Raw genomic sequence first — 13,297 nt, 5'->3', positions numbered from 1 at the left:
GTTGGTAAGCAAGAGAGAGGCATGTTCAGATTCGTGGTGTGAGGAAGAGCGATGCCCTAAGATGCAGACTCACACCCTCAGATTCCAGCTGCTGGTACATTGGAGCTGGCAAGCCGGTTCTGAGACAGGGCTGTTGTCTCCCTAGAAGACCCCTTCAAGGCCTGACGGTGGTGCTCATGGATAGAAGACAACTTGCGATCTGGGCTCAGCATTTGCAAGTTCCGTATACACGCTGGTATCTGTTGGGGGTGTCTTGGGCCTCTGAGAAGGGCGAGTGATTTTTCCCTGTGTGGAAACGCAGTGATCCAACTGTGCGTATGTCACCTCCTGAGGGTCTGGTTCATCAGAGTCCTGGAGAGAGGGAAATGTTGAGTGAGGAAGGGGGCTCGCATTCTTCAGGACTATTAGGGAATAAGATTCAATCCACGAGGCTGGGCCGAGGAGGACCTACCTCGCTGTTCACGGTTCTCTCCCCTGCAGGCTCTTGGTCCATTGCAGCAGCATCTGTAGGAGAAAAAAGTCATCAAAACAGCTGGGAGGGCACGTCTGGGTCCTCATTTCATGTGCAGAACCCAACACACAGCGGGAGGCCGTAGGTGCCTGAGGTCCCTCAGCTGCCAACAGCCAGACTCAGACATTCTGTCTCTCTGAGTTCAAGACCCCTTCCCATGAATGGCTCTCCATTGGCATCCCAGTGATTCTGTCTCCCACTTTCTGCCTCTCATGGAACCTTCTCCTGGATGTCAGTGGCTGCAGGCACGTGAGGATACAGTTCAGAATCAGGCAATGATCTGTGAGCTGAAGGCAGGGGCAGGGTGTCTGGTGCTCTCTCTAGAAAGCTCTGCCTCTGTGGCTCCTGCCTTAGGCTGGAGACCATCCTGCCGGTGAGGAACACACACCTGCGTGCTCCCATCCCGCTTCCCCACACGGCCCTGAGGTCTCTGGCCTGTGCTTCGTGAGACTTACTCTTTTTGTTGGAGCACCAGCGATGCAGGAGAAAGAAGAAGATGGTGAAGAGGATCATGACCACTGAGGTCCCAATCAGAACATGCAGGTGTCTGGGGTTACCTGGAGGAAGACGAGACTCCAATAAGAAGATAGTGACAGCAGTTCCTTTTTATGAATTGTCTCTCATTTCTTGATTGACAGGTAACCTCGTGGAATATCTCCTTAGGACAAGCGGCCTGATGGCGGGAGACCCAGCTTTCTCCTACTTTCTCAGTTATAGCTCTCACAGTAACCATGGAACGTGCTGAATATACAACTGCTTTAGTTTGGATATTTGAACCCTTGAAATCTCACATTGAAATTTAACCCCCAGTGTGGGAGGTTGGGCCTTTTTGGAGGTGTTTGGGCCATGGGGGTAGATCCATTGTGAATAGATTAATACTGCCCCACACGACAGGGTTAGCAAGTTCTCGCTGTATTAGATCCTGGACTGTTGGTTGTTAAAAAGAACTTGGGGGCCGGGCGCGGTGGCTCAAGCCTGTAATCCCAGCACTTTGGGAGGCCGAGACGGGCGGATCACGAGGTCAGGAGATCGAGACCATCCTGGCTAACACGGTGAAACCCCGTCTCTACTAAAAATACAAAAAAATTAGCCGGGCATGGTGGCGGGTGCCTGTAGTCCCAGCTACTCAGGAGGCTGAGGCAGGAGAATGGCGTAAACCCGGGAGGCGGAGCTTGCAGTGAGCCGAGATCGCGCCACTGCACTCCAGCCTGGGCCACAGAGCGAGACTCCGTCTCCAAGAACTTGGAAGCTCCATTGCTCCCCCTCCCCCTTGCTCCCTCCCTTGCCGTGTGATCTCGGTGTTCTCCGCACGCAGAGACCCTCCTTCCCTTCTGCCAGAGTGGGAGCAGCCTGAGGCCGTCACAGGAAATAGAGGCTGGTTCCATGCTTCCAGTACAGTGTGCAGAACTGTGAGCCAAACAAATCTCTTTTCTTTAGAAGTTACCCAGGCTCAAGTGTTCTTTTACAGCCACAAAAATGGACTAAGACAGCAACATCCTGAGAGCAGGAGGAACATCCCAGAACAGGCTGGGCTCTCTTCCTGTTCTTCCTAGAGGGACTGGCTCACATTGAAATGTAGGTTTCTGTTGTCACTTGCTGGTTATCTGTTAGTAATGAACCTGCCTGTGTCATGTATTCTCTGTGTGTTCTGTCTCTCTGGAGTGACGGTGAGTGACAGAAGCTGCCATAGCCCCAGGTGCAGTACAGGAGGTGTTTAGAGTCTTCTCTGGGAAGACTGGACTGGGATTGATACACAGTGAATGTGCTTTACAGTTTCTACATCCACAACATTCTTGACTCAAACAACTTACATTCTCCAAGAAAAGGAAAGAGAAGTGAAATCAAGATAAAAAAAGCGAAGCAGAATTCTCTTATGTTAAACAAGCAGGAAATAATGATGAAGCCATTGTGAAACGTGCTACTCTTTGTGATCTCGGGAGACACATATAAGGCTGCTATTCTACCGGAGAGTCTGGGGTAAGGACAACGTCCTCCACCATCTATTGCTTCAATACAACCTGTCCTTCTGTGAATTAGTAGGAAAGGGGGGCAGGAGCTAGTGCTGGTGATGATCTCTGATTCCAAGATCTGAACTCACTCAAAGGTGTATCAGTGTTTACCTCCCCAAGGTCTATCTGAATCTCCACAGGTGATTGGAAGTAGGGGTGAGGTGGGGGATTTGGGTGAGGGGGAAAATGTTTTGTAATGAACAGAGCACACGTTCTGTATTCCTGGACCTGTGCTGGTGGGTTCAGGGGCTTTCATATTTTCTACATGATCTCATGTTTACAGAAAGCCAAATAAGGAAGAGGTTTTAGGCTGATTTTCTAATGGATAAGATAAAGGATCAAGGAAGTAATTACAGAGATCTAGAAAAATGGTGATTGGAGTTGACGTACCTTTGTCATTCATGTATGTTATATTATATTTTTGTGTTTTTATTTTTTGAGATGGAGTCTCCCTGTGTCACTCAGGCTGGAATGCAGTGGGTGATCTCGGCTCTGCTTCTGCCTCCAGGATGGAAGTCATTCTCCTGGTTCAGCCTTCAGAGTAGCTGCGATTACAGGCATGCACCACCATGCATGACTAATTTCTGCATTTTTAGTAGAGACAGGGTTTCACCATGTTGGCCAGGCTGGTCTCGAACTCCTGATCTCAAGTGATCTATCCACATCAGCCTCCCAAAATGCTGGGTTAGAGGCATGAGCCACCATTCACAGCTTTGTATATTATGCTATAATAGGTCTCTTCATTCGCACCATGCCTTGTCTTTCTATCACTCCTCTACCAGGTATTGATTGACATGTAGGAGAAATAAATTTCAGAAAGAAATTAATGAAGCAAGGAGTAAACAACTAGGAAAAATCAAACCCAGCAAGCCCTCCCTGCAAATGATTCTACCTCACAAACATATCCTGTATCCATCCACTTCAACCACTTAGTGTCTAAATCAGCACCACGTGTCACCAGTGGGGCGGGAATCGCCTTTTCCACAGTCTCCTAGATTCCAGGTACGCACCTGGGCCTCCCTTATGTTCCTGTCAGTCACTATTAGTCATGTAGGGATTCCTAGTTAGTCCGAGGTGAATCCAAGGGCTGTGAGTATAAACACACACTCCTTGTCCTCCTTAGTTTCCTGTGTGCCCAGTGTGCTCTCCCCTCTCTCCAGTGCTCTTGTAATTCTCCCCATCTCATTCCCAGCGTTTCGGGCAGAGCCTCTTCCTTCCACATAAGATTGTTTTCACCTTCGTGCCTTCACGGCTGACAGCTGTGTTTGGAAAATCCTTCCGCCAGTCTTCCACTTTTTTCATTAACATCACAAATATGTGATTAGTAAGACCTTCTCTGTGACCTGAAATCATACACTCAGCATTATCTATTATTTATTTTAAATTCTGGCTGGGTGCCGTGGTTCACGCCTATAATCCCAGCACTTTGGGAGGCTGAGGCGGTCGGATTACTTGAGATTGGGAGTTGGAGATAGACTGGGCCACATGGTGAAACATCGTCTCTACCAAAAATCTACAAAGAGAATTAGCCAGGTGTGGCGGCGCATGTCTGTAATCCAAGCTACTTGAGAGGCTGAGGCAGAAGAATCACTTGAACCCAGGAGGCAGAGGTTGCAGTGAGCCAAGATCATGACACTGCACTCCAGCCTAGGGGATAGAGCGAGACTCCGTCTTAATAAATACATAATTAATAAATACATAAATAAATCGATTTCATGCACCGATGTTTCGCAATGGATCAGCCATTTATAGGTCCACTTGTGCATTCATTTTCTTTCCTCTCGTTTACCCATCTGCAACGTCAGTGTCCCAAAGCACAGGCCAAATGCATCCTGTTTACTATTTGTGGAAGGTAGGAGAATCCACCCCACCCCAAAAATGTCCATGTCCTAGCCTTCATACCTTTTGAATATGTGATTTTACGTGGAGAAGAGGAATGAAGATTTCAGATGGAATTATAGTTGCTAATCAGCTGAACTGAAAAGGAGGATATCCTGGATGCTTTTAGGGAGATGATGATGGATTATCTTGGTGAACTCAATAAAATCCCAAAGTTCTTAAGAGATGAGGAAGAAAGCAGAGGGACATTCAGAGAAAGAGGTGTGGACAAGGAAGAAGGGTCTGAGTGATGCCATGTGAGACGTGACCAGTCTTTGTGGGTTTTGTGGAAGGAGGAAGGGGACCAGGAGCCAAGGACCGTGGGAGCCTGTAGAAACTGGGACATGTGGAAAGCAGATTCTTGCCTGGAAACTTCAGAGGGAAGGCACCCTTGCTGTCACCTTGATTTTAGCCCAGTGAGATGCATTTCATCCTTTGAGCTACAGCATTGTAAGATAATTAAAAAGCCGTTGTGTTTTCATCCACCAATGTTGTGGAAATTTGTTATGGCAACAGTAGGAAAGGATTCTACCTGCACAGCCTGAGCATGGGACTGTGGCTGAATGAGTCAGTGAGTCGAAGTGTGTGTGCATGAGCTCTGTTCTCTGTTACTGCAAGGCTCTTTCTCTGCTGAGTCAGCCAGGGTTGCCTCATGACCAACAGGAGTTCATTCCTTGGCAAGTGGATCTTCTCTAAAACACCTTGGCCTCATTAGATGTTCCCTTCCCTTCCCCCTTTCAAGCCCCCAGGAATTTATCCTCCAGTGAGGAATGCAGGGAGAACAAACACTGATTTTTCCTGAGAAGGATGTCAGATTTGCAATCATTCTTCCAGCTTGTAGGAGGTCTCAGCTGCAGAAGATTAGAGATTAAGAGACTTCACGGAGCCCTGTGCTGGGCCCGGATCCCTTTTGCTGTTGGAGTGTCTGGAGTTCAGAGAGATGGTGGAAGACAGGCCCACAATCAGAGCCTGTCTGGGAGGTGCTGAGCCAAGGCTTGAATCCAAGGCTTCCACCTCCCCAGGTTTCCAAAAGCAGAGATAAGAGGGATTCTTTACTCACCGGTTTTGGAGTTTGGTTCAGTGGGTGAAGGCCAACCACGTGAAGGGTTTCCTAGAATAGAGACAGGAGAGAGGTGAGGAAATGAAGGTGTCTGTCCTCTACTCAAGGGAAATCTTTGAGGTTGGTTCACGGCCAACACTCTGTTATCTAACACTGGGCTCTGGGAGTCCTGGGATCCTCTTCTCCATAATTTTTGTATGTGTTGCCCATTGTCTTGAGAGTTTAAGGTACAGAGAGAAAACAGGAGCATCACATTAGCTGACTTATAAATATGTTACAGAGCTGTAGTAAACAAAACAGCATGACATTGGCATAAGGAAAGGTGCATAGAACAATGGAATGAAATGAAGAACACAGATAAAATCCATGCATCTACATTCAATGGCTTTCTTTTTTTTGAGATGGACTCTTGGTCTGTTACCCAGGCTGGAGTGCAGAGGTGCAATCTCGGTTCACAGCAACCTCTGTCTCCTGGGTTCAAGCAATTCTTTTGCCTCAAACTCTTGAGTAGTGGTATTACAGGTGCTGACCACAATGCTAAGCTAATTTTTATACTTTTAGTGGAGACAGGGTTTTACCATGTGGGCCAGGCAGGCCTCAAAGTCCTGGTCTCAGGTGATCCACCCACCTTGGCCTCTGAAAGTGCTGGGACTGCAGGTGTGAGCCACCATGCCCAGCCAATCCAATGCATTTTGACAAAGGTGCCAGGAGGCTACAATCAGGAAAGGACAGTCTTTTCAATAAACAATGTGGGTAAAACGGGTTATCTACATGCAGAGGAATGAAACTGCACCTCTACGTCTCATCATCCACAAAAACCAAATCAAAATGGATTAAATACACAAGTCTAAGGCCGGAACCTATGAAACACGTAGAAGAAAATATTGGGGAAATGCTTCAGGACATTTGTCTGAGAAGAGACATTTGGTTTGAAACCTCAAAAACACAAGTAATCAAAGCAATAAACAGACCATTGGGATTACATCAAACTAAGCAGCTTCTGCACTGCACAACAAGCAACCAACAAAGTGAAGAGACAACCCACAGAATGGGAGCAAATATTTGCAAACTATGCATCAGAGATGGGATTTATAACTGGAAATATAAGAAGCTCACATAACGCAATAAAACAAATAATTTAACTAAAAATTGAGCAAAAGACATGAACAGACATTTCTCCACACACAAAACATACAGATGGCCATCATGTGTATGAAACACTTTTTAGTATCACCCATTGTCAGAGAAATACAAATCACAATGAATTTTCATTTCACCCCATTAAAATGGTTTTTATCTGCAAGACAGGGAAACAAATGCTGGCAAGATGGTAGAGAAAGGAGAATCCTGGTACCCTGTTTGTAGGAAGGTAAATTAGTACAGCCATTATGCAGAAAAGTATGGAAGTCCTTTAAGAAACTAAAAAGAGGCTGGGAATGGTGGCTCATGCCTGTAATCCCAGCACTTTGGGAGAGCGAGGCGGGCACCTCACTTGAGGTCAGGAGTTTGAGAGCAGCCTGGTCAACATGGGGAAACTCTGTCTGTCCTAAAAAATACGAAACGTAGCTAGGCGTTGTTTCGTACACCTGTAATCCAGCTCCCAGCGAGGCTGAGGCAGAAGAGTCATTTGAATCCAGGAGGCCTCTGACTCCCAGGAGGTTGCAATGAGCCTAGATTGTGTCAGTTGCACTCCAGTCTGGGCTACAGAGGAAAGCTCTGCCTCAAAAACAAAAACAAAACAAAAACAAAACAAAAACCAAACAAATGACTAAAAAGAGAATTTTCAGAGTATTCACAAATTCACTACTGGGTTTACATCCAAAGGAAAGGACTTCAGTGTATCGAAGTTCTATCTGCACTCCGATGACTGTTCCAGCACAGTTCACAGTAGCCAAGATGTGGAGTCAACCTACCTGCCCCTCAGTGGGTGAATGGATAGAGAGAATGTGGTACATACACACAGTGGAGACTACTCATCCAGAGAGACAATAACATCCTGACATTTGCAGCCACATGGATGGAACTGGAGCTCATTACAAAGATTCCCATTTCTCACCCTTATACAGGAGCTCTAAAGTGGATCTCAAGAAGGTAGAGAGTAGAATGGTGGCTACCAGAGGCCAGGAAGGGAACGGTGGAGGGTAAACACAAAACAAAACAAAAACAAAACAAAACAAAACAAAATAGAATATAAATGTATTTATGACCACTGGACTTTACACTTAAAAATGGTAAAGGTGGTAAATTTTATAGGTATTTTTAACTTCAACAAATATTTATTCAAATGAAAAGAAAAGGGTGTAAGGGTTGCTGGTGATGATATCTCTGTGTGGTTGAGAGGCCAGGATGGGCTTCTGGTGAATGGGTGAGGTTGAGGGGCTGAGGGAACCTCTGATCTCCCCAAAGTGAGCCCAGTCTCCCTCCTCTGGGTCTGTCCTGACCAGTTTCTCCATCTGCCTGGGTGCCTGGAGCCCTGACCGCGGACCACCATGCAGGCCATGCAGGAGGGTTTGGAGGGGCCCTCTCTGCCATCCTGCGTCCTGATCCCGCCCTCACACTGAGGCTTGGTCTTCTCTCTGAACCTGTCCATGCTTCTCTCCATCATCAGCAGCAAGTTCCTCAGCTATGGCTCTGGGATCATAAGACATGGGACAGGCTTGAGGTTTCCTCACCTGTGACAGAAACGGGCAGTGGGTCACTCGGGTGTGACCACTCATAGGGTGCGATACGGAAAGAACCGAAGCATCTGTAGGTTCCTCCGTGGGTGGCAGGGCCTAGAGGGAAGTCGGCCTGGAATGTTCCATTGATGCTTGGCATTGCAGAGAGACTAAGTTTATATGCCTCCCCCTCCCTGGATAGATGGTACTTGTCAAACGAGGTCTGGGAGCTGCAGGACAAGGTCACGTTCTCTCCTGCCTGAACCGTGGGGCCCGGCTGGGCTGAGAGAGAAGGTTTCTCATATTTACCTGGAAGGAGAAGAGGTAGTTTCTTCAGGGAGGTTCTTCCTTGTCACAGCTCCCCTCACACCTGAGCTGAGAACTCACTCCCCTGCTCTATGACCTAATGCTCTCTGTCACCCTCCACCCCGTCTCTCTTCATGTCTGTTTCCTCCTTCCACTTTCTCTGTCTCTCTAGGTCTCTGACTTCACTTCCCCACCCCGTGATGTGTTTTCCATTTTTGTATTGTTTTCTTCTCTCTGATCCTCCTTGGATTGTTGACTTGATCTTCCTTTTTCTTTTATTCTGAGTTTCTCACTTTCTGTTTTGTTCATAACCTTCTGCACATTTCTATCTATTATCTATCGATTGATCTATCTATCTACTACCTGTCAATCTAGCAATTATCTATCTGTAATCTATATTTATGTACCATTTATCTATCTCAATATCAATAATATCAATTGTCTGTCTATCACCATCTATCTGTTATCTATATCTATGTATCATCTGTCTGTTCCCTCTCATCTGTCTGCCTCTCTGTCTCTATGTATCATCTACGTGTCTATGTATCTATCTTTGTGTCTGTCTATCTATCTATCTATCTATCTATCTATCTATCTATCTATCTGTCTATCTTTCTGTCATCATCATCATCTCTATGTATCATCTATCAATCGCCATCTATGTATCTATAACCCATTCATTATCTATCATCTACCTATTTATCACCTATCTATATCTATCTATCCATCTACCATCTGTCTCTCTCCGTCTCCTTGTCTTTCTCTGCCTCTCAGTCTCTCTAGTTCTATTTGGAATCTCTGCAATCCATCCCCACATCTTTATCTTTCTCTGTCTTTGTGCCCCTCCCTCCGGGTTCTGATTTTGGAGCTTTTCTCTCCTCCCTTCCATCATTCTCTCCACTCCTCTGCCCTCTTTCCTCTCTCTTTATGTGTCTGTGAGTCTCTCAATCTCCTTCCTCTGGCTCCTTCTCTGTGTGTTTATGTCTTTGCTTTTTGATGTTCCTGATTTCTCTCTGTGTCTCTCAGGAATCCTATCATATGTGGGGTTATGTGGAATATGAGCCTCAGAATCCAGTCTGGGGACCACAAGTACACACAGCATACAGGGGTTGGTGTTCTGGGGCCATGATATCCTGGGATGATGACTCTCCACTGCACGGAGGGCAGAGGTGTCAGAACAAACACGGCATCTGTAGATGCCACAAGGCCTGAGGCCACAGGGGCTGACTCAGGACAGAAATATGGGTGTCCTTGGGTTCTCCTGGTAGAAACACTTGGTGGAGGTAAAGCAGAAATGAAGCTTCTAACCTGTGCCAGGTGTCTGAGCAAAGTCAGCACGGAAGGACACCTCTCTCTGGGACATGTCTGTCTGTCTGGGTGTCCCCTTTAACTCCTTCTCTCTTTTCTACCTCCCTGTATGGCCCCTGTGTCTGTCCTCTGTTATGACACCTGGTCTGTACTTGTGTCTCCTGTTTCTCTGTCTCTGTTGGTACAGACCTCACCAAGTGCGTCTCTCTCCATAAGAATCCCACACTCATCTTCCTCATGACAACCTGGGGCTTCCAAGTCCTGGATCATTCACTCTGTGTCCCAGTGACAATGAGAAGAATGTCCGGACACTCTCACCTGTGATCACGATGTCCAGGGGGTCACTGGGAGCTGACAACACATAGGGGGAGTGAGTGACAGAACCGTAGCATCTGTAGGTCCCTGGAAGGGTAGACATCGTGGAATTGATGGAATAGTTGGCCTGGGAACCCCCACCATGGAGCTCTCCAACAAGGTGCAAGGGCTCCTCAAAGATCTCCTCACTGTGCAGAAAGAAGTGCCCAAACACGATATCTGACGAACACTGTAGGATGACCGTCTCTCCTGATTTCACCAGGGGACGTGGGAGGGCCAGGAGGGACGGTTTTTTGTGGACTCCTAGAAAGAGAGGTTGTGTGTTTAGAAGGCGTCTCCCTTTGTCATCATATCCATGGCACCTGGACTGAGTGAGGGTTCCCCTCCCGGCTCTCTGTCTCTCTCCTCCCTCTCTGTGTCTCCCTGTCTTTTATCCCCTGGTACAGGTCCCTCCATCTCTCTCCCTCCCTCTTCTGTGTCCGTCTGTCTCTTGTAGCCTCAGACGCCCTTCCCACTGGGCTCAGCCTCATCTCTTAGGCTGTTGTAGCTGTTTCCCACTAATCTCTGTCCTCCTGTCTATGTGGGGGTGGAAGAGGAACCACGGCAGGCTGCATGTCCAGGCTCTTAGCAGCCTGGTTCAGTCTCTTTTGGGCAAACTGGAATCCCTGGCAGGAAGTATGAACTGATCAGTAAAGCAGGCACCAGTGTCCACACCGCCTGTTCCTGGTGGGGATTGGGAGCCTCTCCTGCCTTGCCTGTGCCTTCTCCATGGCCTCAGCTTCCAGAGGGTGGCTCCTGGTGTTGGTTCGAAGAGCATCGACCCCTCCCTATGTGGATGGAGCCTGGTGGTGGCATCAGCGTCCCGCCCTTCCTGATCTCGGGATTGCCAACCTTCTCCTTGTTTGGTTTCTTTAATTAATTAATTAATTGATTTTTGAGACAGAGTGTCACTTTTTCACCCGGGCTGGAGTGTAGTGGTGTGGTCTTGGCTCACTGCAACTTCTGCCTCCCAGATTCAAGCGACTGAATCCAGTCATTGGTTTACTCGCGCCCACCACCACGCCCGGCTATCGTTGTTTGGTTTCCTAACTCGTCCTTGACCTGGTTCCTGTGTTGGTTTCCTGTTGCTGCTGCAGAAAATTATCACAAACATGGCAGCAGGAGGGAACACACTGACCCCTTCCACTTCTGGAGACAGAAATTGGATCCAGTTCTCCATGGGCTAAAATCAAGGTGTCTACAGGGCTGCGTTCCCTCTGGAGACTCAGCAGAGCAGTTCTCTTGACTTCTCCAGCCCGTAGAGGCCACCTGCCATTGTGGCTTCCTCCACCTTCAAAGCCCACAGTGGCTGATGGATTCTCCCAGGACGCTGCTCTAATCCCCACTCTCCTCCTCCTCTCGTTTGGTGCCTTGTGATTACCCTGAGCCCAGTGGGACAGTCCAGGCCATCTCCCCATCTCCAGGTCAACGCATCAACAACCTGAGCTCCGTCTTCCCCTTCAGTCCCCTGCCCTATAGCATAAAGAGTCACAGGCTTCAGGGATTAGAATGTAGCCATATTGGGGACAGTTATTCTTCCCATCACAGCACCCGTTTCCCTGTATTCAATCCCCCTTTACCCCAAACACAGTCAGGTCCTGGGTGATGGGACCCTGGTGAACACCCCCAGCAGAAGCTCTGGGATTCAGGAGGTGGGACAAGGAGAAGCCCAGACAGGAGCCCTCTGACCTGTGACCATGATCGCCAGGGGTGCACTGAGTGCCGACCACTCAGTGGGGGAGTGCGGGTATGAACCCCGACATCTGTAGGTCCCTGCGTGTGCCGGGGTCACAGGGCCCATGAGAAAGCTCTCCTGGAATATTCTGCTGTGGAAGATGGGAACGTGGCTTCTGTCGTCTTTGTACAGAGTGAAGTTGGTAAAGTTGTAAAGTCCACCACGATAGTAACACCGAAGAGTCACGTTTCCTCCCTGAGGCACCACAGCGCTGGGCCGGGCAGATAGGAAGATCTTGTCCTGACCACCTTGGGGAGAAGGAGGCGCTGCCTTAGAGAGGAGGATGTGGAGCCGCCCCTCCCTCCCTGTGCTCAGAAGATTCTTCCCCTTTCCATGTTTCTTTTTTTTTTTTTGAGGCGGAGTCTTGCTCTGTCACCCGGACTGGAGTGCAGTGGCCCTATCTCAGCTCACTGCAAGCTCCGCCTCCCGGGTTTACGCCATTCTCCTGCCTCAGCCTCCCGAGTAGCTGAGACTACAGGCGGCCGCCACCTCGCCCAGCTAGTTTTTGTATTTTTAGTAGAGACGGGGTTTCACTGTGTTAGCCAGGATGGTCTCGATCTCCTGACCTCGTGATCCGCCCGTCTCGGCCTCCCAAAGTGCTGGGATTACAGGCTTGAGCCACCGCGCCCGGCCTCCCTTTCCACATTTCTAAGGCTCCTACCACACCTGGGTGCCCAGGGCTACAGGAAGAACCCATCCCACATATACATGGCGTCTCCCTACAACAAAAGTGTCAGCTGAGAACTTTGAACAAGTGCTGAATAAGGGACTCTTACTAGATTTTAACACTTCAAGATGACTCATATAAAACAACACAAAATAGACACGTCATGGAGGGCATGTCCTCTGTGAATGGAATATCAGCCAGTGCATGCACTGAGCCCCCATCAGAAGATTTGGAATGTCAGGGTCATGGCTGTGGTTTCCCCACCTCTTCTGGTAGAATGACAGCAGCCACACTGCAGCCCTGACCGTCATGGAAACACTGGAGGGTGTGAGTTACACCTTTGTCCTCGGAGGACCTGCTGTTCCTAGCACTGCTTCCCTCCCTTCCTCAGTCGCTGACACCACTTCCTCCCTGCACACCTCAGCTTGGAGCACCCCAAGCTCACCCTGGTCTTCACAGAGCTTGACTCAGCCAAGGGTAAGAAAGGCCAGAGAGGACGAGGTCAGAAGTGTGAGCCGAGCACCCCAGGGTCCCCCCTTCTTAGTTTATGAGAGACTGTCCGACAGGACTCCCTCTTGTTTCAGGAAAGTCCTCTTAGGTGGGGAGATGACACCCTAAGGTTTAGGGAAGGACTCACCCTTTTGTGCACAGGCTCTCTGGACCAAGAAGAACCCTGGAAAGAAAGATCATGATGAACCATCCATCTACAGGCAAACCTGGGCCTCCCCTGCTGCCCCCACGGGGCGGTGTGTCTGGGCAGCCAGGCCCTTGCTGGGCTGAAGGTAAACTCACCCTGGCTGCCTACCTGCCCC

At 48.6% G+C, this 13,297-nt stretch overlaps 1 pseudogene; it reads right to left on the bottom strand.

Moving 5' to 3' along the window:
* Window positions 1-6: 6 nt before the first annotated feature.
* Window positions 7-12,019, bottom strand: LOC113223442 (annotated as a pseudogene).
* Between the last annotated feature and the right edge of the window lie 1,278 nt (window positions 12,020-13,297).

This window comes from Piliocolobus tephrosceles, unplaced genomic scaffold, assembly GCF_002776525.5.
Source record: "Piliocolobus tephrosceles isolate RC106 unplaced genomic scaffold, ASM277652v3 unscaffolded_41393, whole genome shotgun sequence".
NCBI classification, from domain to species: domain Eukaryota; kingdom Metazoa; phylum Chordata; class Mammalia; order Primates; family Cercopithecidae; genus Piliocolobus; species Piliocolobus tephrosceles.
The sequence above is the reverse complement of the archived record's forward strand: the minus strand, read 5'-3'. Positions and strand labels throughout refer to the sequence as shown.